At 60.1% G+C, this 19,063-nt stretch overlaps 1 protein-coding gene across 14 annotated transcripts in view; it reads left to right on the top strand.

Annotated features, from left to right (window-relative positions):
- Positions 1-19,063, top strand: part of DLGAP2 (DLG associated protein 2) — a 697,194-nt gene that overhangs the window by 329,037 nt on the left and 349,094 nt on the right. The gene's annotated exons all lie outside the window — the stretch shown is intronic.

Here is a 19,063-nt window from a genome sequence, read left to right as displayed (position 1 = left end):
CGGCAAATCCATCGACAGCTGTCAGGACCTGCCTATTTCAGAGCGTTGTGCTGGCTTTGGGGCTGGTGGTTCTGGTGCCGGGTCTTCAGTGAGTTCTGTGTGGAGTTGGACCTCCGTGCATAGCCCCCCACCCATGCGTGTCTGCAGTACCCGCGATGGGATCTGAAGGCGCTTTGTCCTTCTTAGGGTGTTCTCATCCTGCACTCGTCATGGATGCGAATTCTAGTGCAGCGTAGAGGGAACGGGTGAGGGCTTCCCCTGGGTCCCCGTTACCGTGGACAGGGATCAGCACCGTCCCAGCTTCAGGCGTCACCTGTAGGCCATCTCAGGTCACCTGACCCCAGGGCCACCCCACTCCCTTGTGAAAGTGTCAGGTGCGATTCACCCCACGCAGAACCTTGGTGCTCGGAGCATTGTCAGGTCTGCCGTGTGTGTACAAGTGTCTACACCCGAGGGCACAGCCGCCTCATGTTGTTTTCAACAACAGTAAAGGCAGCCTCTCACGGGGTCCACACAGCCTGTACCTGGGGGTCCTGGCCTGGACGGGCTGGGCATTCCTTGCCTTCTAGTTTCACGGGTGCGTGTGCGAGACCCTCTCTGGCCTTGGGGATTTCTGCGAGGTGAATCTTCTGTGATGATGTGTTTTTAATGTAAACGGAGAAGGATCTAGTACGTGTGTGTTTGGGCTTTAGCTCTCGTGTTCACCAGCTCACCGGTTTTCAGGCAACAACTTACTTCATACGTGGAGAGATTCCAGAAGCCATGGTGGCTCTTCATGGGCATCCTGGGTCTTTACCTGCATCTGTGTGCGAAGGAGGATCACAGAAGGGCTGGGGACATGGGGCCGGGGTGGGGTGCAAGGCCGTGGTGGGGGGCATGGTGCTGGGGTTGGGGGCATGAGGCCAGGGGCTTGAGGCCGCGATGGGCACAAGGCTGGGGAGTTGGGCACAAGGCCAGGGAGGGGGGCACGAGGCTATGGGGCATGAGGCTGGTGTCTGGGACATGAGGCCAGGGTGGTGGGGGGCATGAGGCTGGGGTGGTGGGGGGCACAAGGCCGGGGTGGGGGGCACGAGGCCAGGGTTAGGGGCATGAGGCCAGGGTGGTAGGGGCACGAGGCCGGGGTGGTAGGGGCACAAGGCCGGGGTCAGGGGCACGAGGCCAGGGTGGTGGGAGCATGAGGCCAGAGTCGGGGGCATGAGGCTGGAGTGGTGGGGGGCACAAGGCCAGGGTGGTGGGGGTCATGAGGCTGGGGTCCAGGGCACGAGGCCGGGGTGGTGGGGGGCCAAGGCTGGGGTTGGGGGCATGAGGCCAGGGTGGTGGGGGGCACGAGGCCAGGGTGGTGGGGGCATGAGGCCAGGGTGGTGGGGGGCATGAGGCCGGGGTGGTGGGGGGCACGAGGCCGGGGTCAGGGGCACGAGGCCAGGGTGGTGGGGGGCACGAGGCTGGGGAGGGGGGCACGACTTTAAAAGCACAAAGCCACACACATCCCAGGCTGTTCTCGTGACGAATCCTCTCCAGGAAGCGCGGTGGCCTGACTGTTCCCAGCATGTTGAAGCCGGAGTGCGTCTCCATTTCAGTCACATTTGTTTCTGAGACCTGAGTCTCGCAGCCAAGTGAGTGGGCGTGGATGACACTCCAGGTGTTTCACTTCACAAATTATTTTTCCCCGGCGTTTCAGCGAAAATAGACAACAGTGTCAAGGTTCTTGCTGGGAGCGTGCTGAGGTGGTCCCTGGGGGTCTGTCTGTGTCCAGGGAGTCCCGGGCGCCGATCACCCAGGACGGGCCGTCGCCCGCAGCCCGGGGGACATGGTGAGCTTCAGGGCAGCTGTTGTAAATGGCCAGGACCGACGCGCAGGTCTCCTGTCAACAGACCGGCTGCAGGGCGGCTGTGGTCAGCACATGCGTGGCTCCTGTGGGCAGAGCTGAGCTCCTGGGGCCCAGCACCCAGGTCACAGGTGCACGGACCGGGCGCGCTCGCTGGGCACCTGCGGTAGGCAGAGGCGGGGCCCTCTGTTGCGGGCAGTAGGAGGGCTTCCCGAGCCTCTAGGCTTAGTGGTTAGAAGTATCCTGAACCGGGATCAGGAAGCTGAAACCCAGCAAAACCAGTAGAGATGGTGCCTGGGCCTGAGCTCTGGAGGGGCGGGGCCTGGGTCGGGAGGGGCGGGGCCTGATGTCAGAGAGACCGGCTCAGCTCCGCATCAGCTCCCCGCGCAGGTGCGACTGGATTCTTACTTAGGCTGTGGTTCCTGATGAGGGCAGCACCTGTGACAGGTGCTCGGTGCAGACCACGTGAGGCTGCTGCTCGTCCATCTAAGGAAAGAGCAGATGTGCGGGGCGTGCCACGTGCTGGCGTCCGTGGGGGAGACACCTGTTTCCCGCGGTGGCGAGCGAGCCGTGGCTGAGGTCCCCGCGGCCCCGTCGGAGACGCCGGCACCTCAGGGCTGGGAGCTTTGTTTTCATCACTGAAAACACACCCAGCTCCAGGAATCTGTTTTCTCTTACTCGAGAAAAACATGCAACTCACCTGTGGCAGTAGGAATAGAAACCCTAAATGCACAAAACATCAACTGGGTTTGGAAACTTTCGGGATATAAACATGCAATGACCTTGTGACCACGTGTGCCGTTTGCTGTAGATAATCTGCCGTGTGCCCGCACACACACTTCAATCCTGCATGAAGGCTCTGAGTTTACAATGATTTTTTTTGGTGTATTTTTCTTTTATATTTGATGACCTTCAAGCCACAATGCAGCTTCAGAATCGATTGTCCGTGTAGAAAACCCCGATTCAGAGATAACAGCCTGAGTGTGGTTTCCGTGCAGCACTGTGGCTGCTCTTTGCCAAGCCGGGGCCCTAGCTCTGTGTCTCCACTGCAAGTGCCTGCCGGCCTCTGCAAAGAAAGGACAGATTTCATGGTGTCAGTGGCCTCATCTCCTGGGATCAAAGTGTCAGCTATTAAACTGTAAAATGGGATCATGTCTTGTCCCGTTGCTGCTGTATGTTCCGCAGGCTTGTACCCTGCGGAGCCAGGCCATGGTACCACATGGCACCCACCGATGCGGGTCAGCCACGGTGTGTGTGGCGGGGGAGGCTTGGGGCCGAGGGCTCTGTGCAGAAGTGTTGGTGCATAAGGGACACAGGTGTGCCTGGCGGAGGCACAGGGTAGATGCCCTCAGGGTGGGGAGGGCATGGTTCCTTAGGTGCAGGGCTCTCCCATGTTGTGCCCTTCAGCAGTGGGGCATGGGGTCGTGGCCCTCCTGACATAGGACAGGGCGGACGGGGAGGCCGTGATCCGTCTCAGGCCGCATGCACGGGTTCAGCTCCCTCCTGCCCTGGGCTTGGTCAGCTGGTGTTCTCAACTGTCCCTTCAGGAGATGTTTCAGAAGGACTCCCTCGCCATGAGGCCTAGGGCCGCCTCTGTGGGAACAGAGCTCCCACGGCTTCTCCTTCTGGGGGCCAGACTGGGTCAGCCACGTGCTTCCAGGGACAGAGCCAACCCAGGCGATGGGGTGCTGTGTACCAGTGAGGGTCTGTGGGGCATCTCCTAGGGCTCAAGCGACGGAGAGCTTGGGAGTTAAGGTGAAGCAGTGAAGGCCACCAGTGGCACCTGTGTCCCTGCAACACGACTGAGCGCATAGGCTGGTCCCGCACACACCGTGAGCATAGGTTTTCATTCTGTGTCCTCGGGGCCCCAACCCTGTGATCGCAAGTGGCGGTGAGGGCAGGAGGGGAGGCCGGCCCCATGCCCTGGCTGCTGCGCTCGCCAGAGGACCGAGCCGCAGATCCTCAGCCTGGCAAAGCCTGGCCATCGCAGGTGTCGTGGCGAAGGGGGCAGTGTGGCACCAGAGGAGCAGGCTCCTGGGGAACGCGTCTCTGTTGCTCCTCCCCACCTGCCCGGGCCTCGGCCTGGGTGTGCCCGGGGCTCCGCAGCAGGAATGCAGGCACCGTGGACTCACGGGGAGTCTGTGCACTCACTACTGAAGTGAACTGCACGTGCTAATGAAATCAACACTAATTCATTTGTCAGGTGCTTACTGGACTGTGTCCTCAGCGCCAGGCCCTGTCCTGGCTGCCAAAATGTCGCCATGAAAGGAGCAGGACCTGAGCCCTGCCCGGGTGGAGTCACCTGGCGGCTGAACACTGGTGCTAATACCACTTTTGTCAAAATCAGGTTTCTAGATCCATTATTTCCTATGCAAATTTCACAATGTGTTAAAGATTGGCTTTTCCATTAAAAAAAAATTTTTTTTTTCATGACTTGTAGCTCCTGTGACATTAATTTTCCTCGTGTGGTTTTCATCCCTAAAATGCCTCTGTCAAATTTCAAAAAGTGACATTGTTTTCAGGAAGCTTTAATACTTCTCTTTCTGTTCAGATGGCACCCTACTTTGTCAGGGCTTCATCCAAGCAGGCCGCTCCCCCGGAGTTGTGGGTCAGGCCTGCCGGGTGCCCTGTCCCCCTGCCCCCGACCTCTGTGGGCTAAACCACTTCCGGCATCACACTCTTATCCGCACGGACAGCTGGGCCTGGCGGCGAGGTCGCCCCAGCACCCATCGTGACACACCTGCCAGCACGTGGCTCTTGCGCCCACAGTGAGGTCTGGGCCTGGCCTGTCTGATTCAGGAGCTTAGCACCTGGTGTGGCCTCTGACAGCTGGGTTTTGGCGTCTGCGAGAGGGTCCTGTCCGACAGACAAGGGCAGTCTTCCTCTGTGCTCACCCTGGCATCCTCACTGACGGGGAGACCCTCGTGACACGTCTGCAGGTTGCTGGTATTAGGATTTTCAATGACTTTATCCTTTGTGGTGACGTGAGGTTCATGTTGCCGTTCTAAGATGGTGAAATCTCTCGGCTCTGAAACTGAAGGTGCTCAGTGACGGTCAGGACCGTTCCCAAATTCCCAGGAATGGACAGTGGTGTTTAAGTGGCTTCTGAGTTTTCAGAGAAAATAAACACCAGTATTTATGAAAACCTGACACCTGTGTCCAAAACCCCCTAAAAAGCAAACCAAAGCAAGCCAAACTGGAGTAGATGCATCGATTTCACAGGAAGGGATCACTGCAAGGCCCTGGTTCCATGAGGTTGATGATGAAGCCCTGGGCGGGGGAGCCACATGCTGGCTGGGTGCTGCGAAGCGATGGTCACGGCCGGGTTCCTGCACTCATCCTGGTCATGGTGCTGTTCACCGTGGACGGTGTGCACACACGCTGTGGCTGTGCTATCACAGGCAGTCGCCAGCATGACGAGGCCTGGGGTGGGCCCTGCTGGACGACTGGGCATCATGAGCGGTGAAGCTCGGCGTTTGTCCAGGTGGGACCAGAGTTCGAGCGCACGGCAGCCCAAGGCCTATGCTCCACGTGCATTGCAGTTTCCAGAGGACGATTCTAAGTGACCCATGCAGGGGAGGGGGCTGCCTAAAACTGTACCGAATGCAACTTAGGTTTATTTTATGTATGTTTATTTATTTTAAGTATGGAAGCAGCCTTGTTGGAGGGACTGCCTGGGAAAGCTGCAGAATCTTTGGACCTGCGGGCTCCCAGCTTCTGTGGTGTGGTCATGTCCATCCACCTGCCAGGCCTGCCGCCTGCCATGCAGGACCCAGGGCACTCGGTCGGCTGTGAAGGATGCAGTCTGGGCCCCAGCGAGCATCCGGCCTGAGCCAGGCACTGGCTGCCACCTGTAGGGAAGCGCTGGTGGATGACACATTCCTGGGGGCTATGGGTTGAGTCGGAGTCTGAACACAAGGAGCCTATGGACCATGAGCGAGCACCAGATGCTGCTTGGGAGCTGGGCTTTGCAGGAATGTAGGAGAAGGGACAGCAGGAGGAAGGAGCTATTGCCCGGGGCTCAGGGTCTCCACAGTCCTCGTCCAGGCTGGTGCCTGTCCCCTTGGCCTCCACCGGTGCATGGTCTGCGGGGAGCCCGCCTGGGTCATGGGCAGGGCACAGGGCCACCTTCAGAGGCTGCTGCTGCTTGTTACCATCTTGTTAGGGTGATGCATAAGTCAATTCCTGTCTCTTCCCTGGGAATGAAAATCCCATTGTTTCCTCCACAGAGTCATCAGATAATCATAGTTCAGATTTAAGCATAAAAATAAGCTCCCGTTTCCCATCAGATCAGTGTAGCCCCGTCCCAAACCTCCATCGCCGCCTCCTGCCTCCAGGTCTGGAGTATCCCTTTTGTTAACTATGGAAATGTTTGTGGTGACCCTCATGCCATGGGCCTTAGTGACCAGCATCCAGGGTGAGCACAGAAAGGTCATTGCATCCCTGATGTTCTTAAACGGTGGAAGCAGCAAGACCCGTAGCTTCTCCCAGAAGATCCAGGCGTGCTGTGCATGGGTGCAGCTCAGTGTCTACGAGTCTCCAGGGCGCATCTCCCCAGGGACCATGCATGAGCACCAACAGCTGCAAAAATTGCATTACCATGTATCTGTGGGCCGATATTGCCTTTGTTTATTTAAAAAAAGAGAGAGAGAGAGAGAGAAAGAAAGAAAACTATATTCTAAAGCTTAATTTGGGCCCCAGATGGACTTCTGGCAGTAAAACTTGCCCATCTCATGTCAGTTAGGTGCTCATTCTAAGTGGGGACGTGATGTCTTGGTTCTGTGTGCGAGTTGTGCGGCGTGGGGGCTACGGTGACAGTCTGAGACCCAGGGGATGTTTGGAGGAAATCCAGCCCCTGTGTTTCGCTGTGACTTGGTTTCCCCAAGCCCTTGAAGGCTGCGTGTGGCCAAGGATGAGCATGTCTGAGAAGCCGGCTCTGGGCCCACCTAGAGGGAGTGTTGAGTGGTGTGTGCCGGGCACCCAGAAGCTTGCATGGAGGGAGCTGGGTGTACGGTTATTCTGCATGTGATGCCCTGCAGAGCTCACAGAGCCTCACACCGTGGGGCCAGAATTGATGGGCAGGAAGGGCACATGGCCCGGGGGTGTCTGTGGTGCCTCCCTACAGAGCAGGACACAGAGTGGGGAGCGTGTGACCATCACTGCAGTCCTGGGGGGGCCCCCAAGTCAGGGTGGATGGGGCGGACAGACGCCTTCTGCATCCTTGTGAGAAATGGGGGAGGCCGGGCCAGCCCGGAACCTGACAGGGCCACACACCTGCAGAGCCCGGCAGCGGGCAGCCCCTGGAGGGATCTTGGACCCACTTACAGGTCATGTTCAAGTGCACAGAGGCCAGGGGGGCCTCTCAGCCCCAGGGGCTCCACCACTCTCAGAGTCACGGCTTTACAACGGTACTTTTCTTGGGGTAACATATCAACACAGTCAGATTGCCTGTTCATATGCAAGTAGATACATGATTATAGGGACCCTTGTATCACACATGACGTCCTGTGTGATGTTTCTCTGACTGCATCATGTGTGGTTACACACACGTAATTATACACATGATGCAACAGGGACAGACTGTTTAGAATTTCTAAAAGGTAGGAAGAGTTTTTTCCTGAGCTGGCGCCAGGATAGCGCCTGGGAATATGCAGTCTGCACGAATACAGGATGCTCCACTAAGGGGTTGTTTGCTGCACAGCTGGTGATCTACATTTTTTTTTTCCACGAAAGGTTAAAACTAATTAGACAAAGGCCATCTCAGAAAGTTGCAGACCTTATAGTTCCAGCAAATGTGAGGCCATGTGGCTTTGATCTTGTGGGAACCTGGAAGATTTCTTCCTTTTTTTTCCTTATCTTTTGTGCTCAGGATGCTCCTTTTTGGTTATTTTCTTTAATGAAGCAGATGGACAGTGTCTGCTTGGGGCAGAAACACAGCCCCTGCTTTCATGTTTCACTCTGTCACTCTGACCTTGCTAAGTGTGTGAGTGCAGCTTCCCTGGGGGCCCAGGACCAGAGCCCATGTGCATGAGATGCTTAAAATTTCCTTCATCGTAAGGTGATGATTACATAACCCTGTGTGAGCTGCTGTGTCTCCGTGTCCAGGCCCTGTGCTCGGGGAGCTGGGATTTTGAACGGGTGCATTCAGATCCTTTCCTTAGCTCAGCTATTTGGATGCCTTTGCCTTGTGTCCCGCGACTGCATTTCAGATTCTTTGCCAAAACAACATATTTATTTATCTTTTCTCCGTATGTTACTGGAGTATTTTTTATTCAGGGGAGGAATTACAGCAGCCAACCTCACTATATTATCAGCTCCTCCAGATAGATGAGTCTTCCGTGCCCTGGCCGAGCTGCACCCTCTGCTGCCCAGAGGCACCCCCACCCCTCCCCCAAATTTGTGCGGGCCGGGGTCTGTGCTCGTGTCCACATTCCCACACACACGATGCCAGCACGCGGTCCTGGTCTCCTACGCCGCAGCTTGCTTGCTTGTGCCGTTGTTCTTGGTCAGCGTTTGTTTCCATTATGTCTCAGTCTGAAACAGAAAATCGACGGAGCCGTTGGAGGTGGGTGTGGGTGCTTCGGGGGTCACGGGACACATGGGCTGACGGCAGAGCAGCGGCAGGGTCAGGGTGCGCTCCCTGCACTGGGGATCTGGGGCCTCCCGGGCGGGGCCGTGAGCCCTGGGCACTGCCTGCGGGTGACAAACGGTGAATTTTGGGGAGACCGTGGTTTGCCTGCATGCGCAAGCTCAGGTGGCTTCTCGGAGACAAGACGTTTTAGCGACTTCAGTTTGTGGGGTTTTCCCGGTGTGGCCAGGAATCCTATGGTGACTCCTCCCTGCTAATCCTGGGTGAGACCCTGAGGCCCAGTGCCCTTCCAGCATCCTGAGCACTGGGTTCCCAGCCGCAAGAGAGGTGGAAAGTGCCCTGCTTGCCCCACGCTCTGACTTTTCTGCCCCCGCGTGTCCTGCCACTAAGTTGGGAATGTTCCAGGCACTTTCTTACTCCCTTAAATGCCCAGAGGATGTAAAATCCAGTGGGCTCCCTTCCCGTCTTTCCCATGATGATATAATACCTCAGAGGAGTTGGGTGCAGCATCAGGACGGGAGCTCGGCATCCCTGAGTGCCATCTCCCTGGGGCCACGTGGGGTGCCCGGCCACGGAAAATATGCCTGTGCCTCTCACGAGGAGAAAGGACATGGCCTGTTGTTGACATCAGCGGGGCGATGTGCTCAGGTTTCCAAGAAGGCTCCCCACCTGGCTTTCCACACCTTGGGTGGTTCCAGACCAGGGCTCTGGACGTGTCCGTGCAGATGGGACCGCAGCCCGGAGGGATGGGCTCTGCACATTCACCATCGTTTATTCAGAGTCGTTAATGCTAGAAGGCGAAATAAATATGGTCCCACTTAATTATGTCAACTTTCCAAGCTGCGTCTGTGGTACAGTCTGAAATCAGTGTTTTTCTGCATTGGCTGCGACCATAGCTTGTTTCACTGCCATGTGTTCGGTGATCCTGGAACACCGATGACTGCACCAGTGCACACACACACACACACACACACACACACCATTCTGATAGTTTTACATGATGTCAATGTGCGTGTGAATTTTTTTTCACCTGAGTAGCACAAGTCTGTTGGGTTCGTAGCGTCCTCTTGGCTGTACACCAGCGATCACCACGACCAGGCTGGAAATCACGGCGTATCTGCACACACATCATCACCGGAAAACAGAACCACCAGGAGATGGAAAATCAAGACCTTCCTTTAGAAATAAAGATTAGATTCTTGTTTGGGGAAATGCAATGAAAACATTGGGTGTTGCATACGAGCCAGTTGAAGTGGGAACATAATCTCCCCTGTTTTTGTTTGAATGGAGAAATAGTGACCACGGGTTATGGAATATCCAACTTCCGTTTCTGTCGGTTCCATAAGGTCGAATAAATAACTTCAAGCAGGACGCTGTCCTGGGGACATAGACATCCTTCTCTGTTTCCAGACTGATGAGGATAGAAATCATCATTTATTTCTCTCATGAAGTCAGATTGTGTGTAGTTTATGTACAGCAGAGCGCCCGGTGCCGGGTGCGCACCTGCCGACAAAACGCACACGTGGTCGGGACACAGAGCTCGTCCACACTTGGGAAACCCCTCCTGGCCTCTCCTGGGCCCCGCAGACCAGCTGGCTGCAGCCCGACGGAGCCCGCACTGACCACGGGGACCGCGTGAGGCTCTTACGGTCGGCGGGAATGGAGCTGCGGACGCGCTCCCGGGTCCTGAAGAACGGGTTGTGGATGGACACACGCTGGACAGAGAAAGCCCGTTGGTCCTGCACGGACGGGCTGCAGTGGTGGGACGCACATCCTCGGGGCGCCGCGGACAGGTTTGGGCCTCCGGGGGGGGAGGCGCTGAGCCTCTGGGTTCTGCCTCCTGCTGCGCCGTGTGGCCCATGACCCCGGCACCTGCTGAGCAAACCTGCTCTTTGCATGGGATTAGTGCAGAGATGTACACATCTTAGGTGTGTGTAAATACCGTGGAATAATCGGGCAGAAGGGGAGGGGAGCGCTCACGGCTGCACTTTCACAGAACCCATCCTGGGAGGGGCGAGTCCTGCCCGCCTGCGTGGCCTGGGTCTGGGCTTCGGGTCAACAGCATTTGTCTTCAGTTCTCTCTGCGTGAAATGCTGGGTTTCATGTCGCGAGTGCCCTGATCACGTGGGCAAGCCCTTGGCCCGTAGGCACGGCTGCTGACCGCATGGTAATCGGGACACAGTGTGGGTCCCTGCTTCGTTCCCACTGCGGCCCCGACCCACTGAGATGGGCTCAGGCCCCGGGCGGAGGACACGGCACGGTTCTCCAGGGCCGGGGTCGGTGTGGACGGGAGCTATTCTCAGCATCCGCGTCAGGATGCAGCTGCGGCATCAGCCGCCCCCCGCCCCCTGAGGACGACACTGCATCCCTGGAATAGCACAGGCCACGTATCAAGTGCACGTATCAACAGTAATAATAGCAGCCGGGGCCTCGTGAGACTTCAGAGCAGCTCCCGAGGGCGCAGTGACTCATCCTCCCGACAGCCCCGAGGGAGTTAAGTATACGCTGTCCCCTTCGGCAGCGGTTGGGCCGTAACTCATTGGCTCGGTGTCTGAGCTGTCAGCGTGGGGAGCAGCGGTTCCCCATGGGGCCCAAGGAGAGGCGGAGGGGGGCATCGTCAGGAGGGTGCTCCCGGGACCACCTGTCACCCTGAGGCCAGCAGGAGGGCACTCCCGCACGCACAGGTGGCGCCGGTCACACAGATGGTCTAGCTTAGGTCACGTGTCAGGACATTTTCATCAGTTTGCGTTACTGTCACATGGAATTCAGCCCCAGGTGGGCGTCCAGCCCATGTCCAGAGCATGGATCCCGTGTAGGACACTTTTGGAACCCAGGGGCCCGCGGTGGCATGCAGGCCCCCAGGCAAGGAGGAGCATGATGGCCACGGGCGAGGATTCAGGCCACGGGGCCTGGCCGGTGGGTCGGCACATCAGTGGCCTCGGGACAAGGACGGTTTATCCCGACTCCGCTGGGGCTCGGCGCCTGGCCTCGGTGCACAGGGATGCACCTGCTGGGGTCACACGGTTGTGAACCTGCCATTGGACAACGGCCAGGGAAGCTTCGCGTCCTTGGTGAAGCAACGATGGTTTTATGGTTCAGAAACATTTGGTGACCGGTGTGTGACCTGCACCCAGAGGTCTGGGTGTGCCAGTGACACGACCAGGCCTTCCCGCCAGAGGCACATGGCTGTGGGCGATGGTGGCCAGGACAGGTTTGCCCTCGGGGGACGTATTCAGTAGGCGCTAGCTGCCATGACTGCCAGGACCCTCCCCGAGCGCCTCCCGTCACGCCGGCGGGAGTGGCCCCGGGCAGGCGCCGCGGCACAGGGAGGGTTGTCGTCTGCCCCCTCCCGCCAACTGCTTTTCTCAAGGTCCGAGGACCGTGGTCCTGAGACGTTGGGGGACCTTGTGTGTCCTCGTCCCAGAACCACATTGAGCAGGTCGGGATTTACATTTTTAAAAACCTAGTGTCAGCCTGAGGATCCCCACAAGCTGTCTTCGGTCTGACTTGATAAGGGGGGGGAGCCCCGTGACCAAGACAAGGGGCCCCTTGGTGCCAACCATGTCCGGCAAGGAGACAGACGGATGGATGCACGAGGACAGGAGGTGGGGCAGGGGCAGATGGAGGCTGCACGTCCCGGTCCCGAGCAGAAACGGTGGGGACAGCGGAGGTCAGGACACAGTGAGGGGCGGGCGGGGCACGGCCTGGGCGGAGGCCCGGCGAGGGCACGCGCCTCTTCGGGGTCCTGGGGCTGCTGCTGCGGGAGCACAGGTGTCTGGCTCTGTGTGAGTCGCCGCTGTGCGGTGCTGGCTGCCGGGGCGTGGGGGGACGCAGCTGGGGCGGGGGCCGGCCGAGTGGGTGCTTCTGTATCCTGACGGAAGCCCGACAGCTGTATCCTGACCCAATGAGGGGTGGCGTGCGGCCGCGGGCCCGCCTCCTCATCCCTGCTGTGCCTGGGCTGGCCCTCTCGGGCGTGCGTGGGAGGGTGTGCGCGGCTGCGGGTCCTCGGGCCGCGCTCCACGAGCTCACCTCCCTGTGCCCTCACTCAGGGGAGCCAAGAGGTCTTGTGGGATCCCAGACCTCTCTCCGTCCTCCCCATCGCACCCCGGGGCCCGCGAGCCATGCCGCGGAGAGGCCTGCGCAGGCTTTCCCTGGCTCCCTGGGCGTCCGCGGGGGTGCGGCCGGTGCTCCCGTGTCGCTGCCGCCGGGGAGGAGGCCCCGTCCCCCACCCGGCCCCCGCCAGGACGCGTCCCCGTCCCCGCTGAGCTCAGGCGCCTGCCGGTGCCGTGGAGCAGCGCAGATTCAGATTCTGCTCACGAAAAGCTTCATGAAGTTTTTTTTTTAAAGGGGAACTTTAATCAGTCCTGAGGCCGCAGCCTGTATAAGGCCGAACGCTTTTTTTCACGGACCTGATGAAGAAAGTGATTTTTTTTTTTCTATTTGAAGAGATGTTTTCTGCAGGCGGTGCCTGCGTGGCTGCTCCGTGGGACGGAATTCTCTTCCTCACGTGGATGTAACTCACCCACCACGTCCCGCGGGAGTCGGGTGTGCGGCACACGGGTGGGACGTGGGACGTCGGGGGTGCCCCCAGGCCATGCTTCACTGCATCCCACGCACAGGTTACGGCCTCTTTCCCGCGATGAGCGCCGTCAGGGCCGCGTCTCCTGGGCACACTCAGCCCGCGACGCGGCCCCATTAGGAGTCCCCGCGCTGTACCTGCGTCCCCCGGGCTAACTTTATAACTGAAAGAAATGGCCCTTATTAAGGCATTTCTAAAAAATGGTTTTTAAAACATTTTCCAAAGGATTCTTTTCCACTTTTCTGTAGAGTCGGACAGGAGAGGCGTGTGTGTCTCGCTTATGCTTTGGTGTTGGCGACGCGTGTGTCCACCGCCTGCCCGCGTTCCCGGAGTCGGGAATGGTCCGGGTGGAAGGGAAGCGTCTCATTCAGAGGACTGGCGCCGGACGAGGCCCGCGGGGAGCCCTGGTGGTCCTGGTTCCCCAAAAAGTACCAGAGAGCTTCACTGCGCGAGGAAACCCACGTGTGCCCCAGGGTTTTCCGCGGGGCGTCTGTAGGGGCGTCGGCGCCCCAGGTCAGGAAGCTCGCCCCGTGGGGGAGGCGTGAAGGTGCAGCCAGGCCGTCCACGTGGCGGTCACGGAGCCGGCCCTGCTGGCGGCCGCGTGGGGCCTGCTCGCCCTCGTGCTCGGGTCGGCTTGACATGGGGCGGTCCCTCCCACGACCCGCGCCTGTCAGCGGGTGGCCACCCCCCCCCCACCGCCCCCCCCCCCCCCCCCCCCCGCCTGGCCCCGGCCCAGCCCTCTCTTGTCCGGGGGTAGAAGCTGGAGCTCCGGGCGCGGCCCCCCGCCCCTCCCTGCCCTGAGGACGCGGTCTCTCCAGTCGTCAGCCCCGTGTGCTTAGTGCCACCCACACCCTGACGCCCTGGGAAGGCCACGTCTGCAGCTGGTCGCCCGGGAGGCACTGGGCTCGGGCTCCTGCTTTGGGGTGTGAGGGGCGCAGTCCTGCTGCCTGCCCCCCCCAGATCAGAGCCAGCGCCCCGGGCTCCTGGGCCGTGTGGTCCTCGGCACCGGGCGTGAGCAGGGCGCGTCCACAGCTCCATCCTGGGTACCGGTGGCCGGGTGGGGGCCGACACGTCCAGCGAGCGTGCACCAGGGTTGGGGGTGTCTGTGGCAGCGGCCCTCGGGGGACATCAGAGGAGAGGACAGGGGGAGGCTGCGACTGCAGACACCAGGGGCAAATGGCTGCCCGGGCCAGTGACCTGCAGGTGTGGGGCCTAGGACCCGCGGGTGGACGCCAAGGAAGATGCGTGCATGTGGGGCACGGGCAGCCGGCCCGGGATGGGCGCGTGTGCGGCAGGGCTGGGGACGCGGGGGTGCAGCCCTGGGAGCGGCACCTCGTCCCGAGCAGGGGTCCCTCACCAGCCGCTGCCCGGCGTGTGGTGCGCAGGGACGTGGGGAGAAGCGCCCTTCGGTGCCGTTCACGATCCCTTCCGACGTGGACGCGGCCGGGCCTCTGAGCCTCGTCGTGCTCGGCTCTGCAACACTTGGTTCGACTCCTGGGCCGACTGCTCACCCTCAGTCTCCCTGAGCGGCGGGTGCGCAGAGTGGATTTGCCATTGATGGCGGGCACCTCCTTGACCAGCCCTCGTCCCTCAGGCCCCACGGGGAGGCAGCTACACAGGGACGATGGAAGCTTCTAGAATGCACATGCGGGTGGGGCCCTTCTGGCCTCGTCCGTCCCCTCACAGAGACAGGAGCCAGGCCTCTGGGAGAGGGTGCCGAGTGCCCCGCGCTTTGTCCCTCATGTTCGCTGAAGCCGGAGGCAGCGTCGGAGCTACACTGGGCTCCCCGTCCGTCCGTCCTTCCCTGGATCTGGTTCGTGCAAGCAGATGGACGCAGGCCACGCTCCCTGAGCCAAGACACAGCGGCCCCTTCCCTGTGCTTCTCTGTTTCCGTGACAGGGCTGCCCCGGACTTGCTGTCACCATGCTACCTGGGAAGGCCCTGTGCCTCCGTCCCCTGCACCGTGCCGGCTCACTCCAGGCGCCATGCACACCCCACACATGCCTCCCCACCACCCACACAGCACCTCCTGCCCCGGCACCCCATGGGGTTCAGTGTCAGGGGGGCCCAGAGGGATGAAGGTTGGGAGCGGGCAGGGCCAGCAGGGGCTGCAGACGTCCAGCACTGGAGAGACCCCGGGGCCAGGGGGCAGCCAGGGTGTCCCTGCAGACGGGCTGCCCCAGGTGCAGGAGGGGCTGGGAGTTCTGGGGGCTGTCCACGGGACCCTGACTGCATCACCCCAAGGTCCACCCCCCCCGGGGCCATGACACTGGGGTGAGGAGTCCACACATGGGCCCTGGGGACACAGGCCAGGCCCACGGCAGAGGTGCGCAGAGGAGGGGACATGCCGTAGGAGGAAGCACGCCCTGTTCCTGTGACCAAAACCCGGAGGCCACGGCCCGGCCAGAGCTCAGGGAGGAGGACGTGAGACTGAGGTGCGGGGCATGTCCTCTGAACCCAGGCCCTGGTACCTGGGGGTGACCGGGAGGGGGAGGCCCTCCTGGCTGCCCTGGCATGCCCCCCGCACCCCCCCAGGGCCCTGCAGACCTGCCGTGCAGTTCCCATGCCATGCTCGCTCCCAGTGACGCCGCAGACTGCTGAGGAGCCTGCTAGGCCCACGGCGGGCGCTGGATCCCGGGGACGTTGGGTGGGCCCTTCGCAGGCTGTGTCAGCCCTGATGAGGCAGTGAAGTGGACGTGGGGCATGACGAGGGCCAGTTGCCTGCATGTCCGTTTACGTGGACGAGGCTGCGGGGATTCTGCAGCTCTGGTGTCACCAACAGGGGCGACCTCACTTGGTGCTTGCTCTGATGTCACTGATGGGGGAGACTGTGCCAGGTGCTTGCTCTGTCACCAGCGATGGGGGCGGCCTCACCAGGTGCTCCCTCTAATGTCTTGGACGACATGAGTGACTTCCCAGGTGCTCGCTCTGATGTCACCAACAGGGGCGACCTTGCCAGGTGTTTACTCTGATGTCACCGACGGGGGTGACCTCCCAGGCGCTGGCATATCCGAGCCGGGGTGACCGCGTCTGTGACCCCAGCACACAGCAGTCCTGTTGTCTCCTTCCCTGGGAGGTGCCAAGCGCGCTGGCTCCTTGTAGGAGCAGGTTACTAGAACCCAGTGCTTTCTCTGCGGGTCGCGCCCCTGCGAAGAGCCTGTGCCTGACGGGCTGACTGTTGGTGTGGTCTCAGGTTTGCTCCCGAACCTTCATCTGCAGGTCAGGTGGCGGAATAAAGATGATGCTTTGGCTTTACGGAACGTTCTAGTAATAAGAGTCACAGGCCATCTGAAATCGTAAGACACTCGTCTGAGACGATGACAGAAAATTAAAATACACGATAGTCGGAATTACTGAAGAACATTCTGGAGCACTGAGTAACGTTATAGGAACGAGACGTGAACATCCTCGCTCTGAGTGGGAATCATCAAGAGCGGGCCAGGTAGATGCCATGTAGGAACCTCCTAGAATGAATAAACAAGCAAAGTGCAGCGTTTAAGCAGGTTGTGCTTTTCCCTTGTGATATTCTTGGGCTGGTAATTTGTGCAGCAGGGTCTTTCTCCTACTCAGAAGAAAAGTGAGAGTCAGCGCACATCACAGTGAGTAGACCTCCTTTTTTTTTTATTTATTTATTCAGAGAGAGAGAGAGAGAGAGAGGCAGAGACACAGGCAGAGGGAGGAGCGGGCTCCATGCAGGGAGCCTGACGCAGGACTCGATCCTGGATCTCCAGGATCAGACCCCAGGCTGCAGGCGGCGCTAAACTGCTGCGCCACCAGGGGTGCCCGGCGAGTAGACCTTCTATTGGAATGTTAGATAAGAGCCTGGTGCCGGGGGCAGGAGAGCTACGCACACCGCAAGGTCGAGGTGCAGGTGGGCGGCAGGGGCCAGGCATCTCCATCAAGGCCCCCGGAGGCCTGCAGAGATCACGAGGCCCCGGGACACCATCGCCAGGACGCAGACCTGCCTCACTCAGACTAGCGCCAGGAGGTGGAGATCTTCCGTGGGTGCTTGCCCGCGCAGGATGTGAGACCTACGGTACCAGGCACCGTGTGTGACAGAGGCAGGTGTCCGTGCAAAAGTGGTAGAGAGAGAACAGCAAGTCCTGGAAGATTTGAGGGATTGTCACCGGGGGAGCACTGTCTCCCCTCTGCGTGTGGCACCTGCTCTGCGTGCACCGGAGACCCCTCCGGGGGCGCTTCCTACACTGCGCTTTCACGGGAACAGTAGGGAGATGGAGGCCGTGAGGAAGGGAGGGCCCCTGAAGGTGCAGTGAAACTGGGGGCTCCAGGAACGTGCCGTAGGGACGTGGGGCTGGGCAGGGGTGTGGGGTGTGGGCCAGGGCTGGCCATGGGCAGGGGGCGTGGGATGGCTGGGCATCGGGTGAGGGGCAAGGGCCTCAGGCTCCAGGCAGGTGGCGTGGGAGCTGTCTACACTGGCTCTGCAGCCCAGGCCGCCTCCGGCTCCGCTGTCCCCTTGTCCTGCCCACTGTCTGTGCCCCCATTCCCAGGAGGGGTTTGTGGTCTCTGAACCTACTGGTCCTTCCTCGTTGAGTGCGGCCCCTGCTTCGCTCCTCGTCTGTCTCTGATGCTTGTTAAAATGATACTTTTCATTTCACGTCCTCAAGGACGGTCGCCAGTGGTTGTTGGGATGATTCATGGTCTTCATTTGTACTGGACACTTACTCATCGTGACACGACCCATCTGGAGTCTTGCTCCTCTGGGATATGTTGCAGGAGCTGCATGACTGTTCTCCACTCAGACTTGGGGACACATGTGTCCGCTCGGCCGGGACCCCGGGGCTGCAGGTGTGCCCCCCACCCGCCCACATCGGGGCCCAGGCCTCCCAGTGAGGCCTTTGATGGCGGACGTTGGGCTGGCGCCTCCGGGAATCCTGCACACCTGACCTGAGAACCTGGGGCTGTGGATAGCCGCGTGCGGTCGGGGAGCCTGGCCCAGAGTTCTAACCGTCCCCTGACTCCCTGGCAGGACGTTGGGGGACACAATCCCCCAAGACGCTGGGCTCACCACAGCCGCATCGGGGCAGTGGTTTCCCCGCTTGGCTGTGTAGCTTACTAGTTCTGGGTCTTGATTCTGTGGTCTTTACTCTTAACTGAGCCAAAAAAAAAAAAAAAATCTGTATGTGAAGTCACCACCACCCCCTTAAGTCTGCCTGCAGACAGGCGGTCGGCGTTGGTGAGGGACCCAGACGAGGTCCTGGAGGTAGGCCGCCAAGGTATCCGTGGCGATGGAGACGGCCAGCCAGTGTGGCGGTGTCAGCTCGCACGCGGAGACCTGCCCGTCCCACCTCCGCTCCCGCACGAGCTCACTGCGCCGTGTCCCACCCACCCACGGTGTGCCCTGGGGTGGCGGCCGGCGAGCTCCTCCAATTCCCTGACTTCATGCCTACCCGGTGGGGGGGGCTCCTCCCATGGGGGAATGCTTTGCATCTCGGGGTCTGTCCAGCCACCCTGGTGCTCAGCCGTCTTTGTCCTGTTGGACCTTTCACCAAAGCCTTGTGGCGACACCGAGGACATTTGTAGATACGGCCGCACACGGGGCACGGGAGGGTCTGGACGGTGCAGGTGAGCACAGGGGCCTGCAGCCTAGTAACCTCTAGGCACCTGTCAGACATGAGAAAACATTTTTCTCTTAAGATTATTGAAATAAAGGCTGACTTCCTGCTGTGGGAGGAGACGGGAGGGAGAAGCTGCGTCGCAGAGACACAGCGGTAGCACGAGGACCGTCAGGTGGCCTTACACTGTCCCCTACGTGCAGGGGACCAGCAACTTGTCAACCGTGGCAGGTGCACCAGGTGCCTTTCGGCTTTAGGCCACAGGACGCCCCGCGGCAGGGGGCACCGGGAGCTGCGTGCGCCCCGGCCTCCGCTGCGGCGCCCCCCACGGCACTGGCAGTGTTCCCAGCTCCGCCTCACCCCAGGGCCTCGGGCACATCGGTCTCCGCTGCTCCGCTTCAGGACCTCACCCACCCAGGGGAAGGGGTGATGAGGGGACTTCCTGTGTTCCCTCTAGTCATACGCAATTGCTGGATTTTTTTTAAGATATTTTTTTC

Source organism: Canis aureus, chromosome 36 (assembly GCF_053574225.1).
Source record: "Canis aureus isolate CA01 chromosome 36, VMU_Caureus_v.1.0, whole genome shotgun sequence".
Classification (NCBI taxonomy): Eukaryota; Metazoa; Chordata; class Mammalia; order Carnivora; family Canidae; genus Canis; species Canis aureus.
This window is presented reverse-complemented; position numbering and strand designations above follow the sequence as displayed.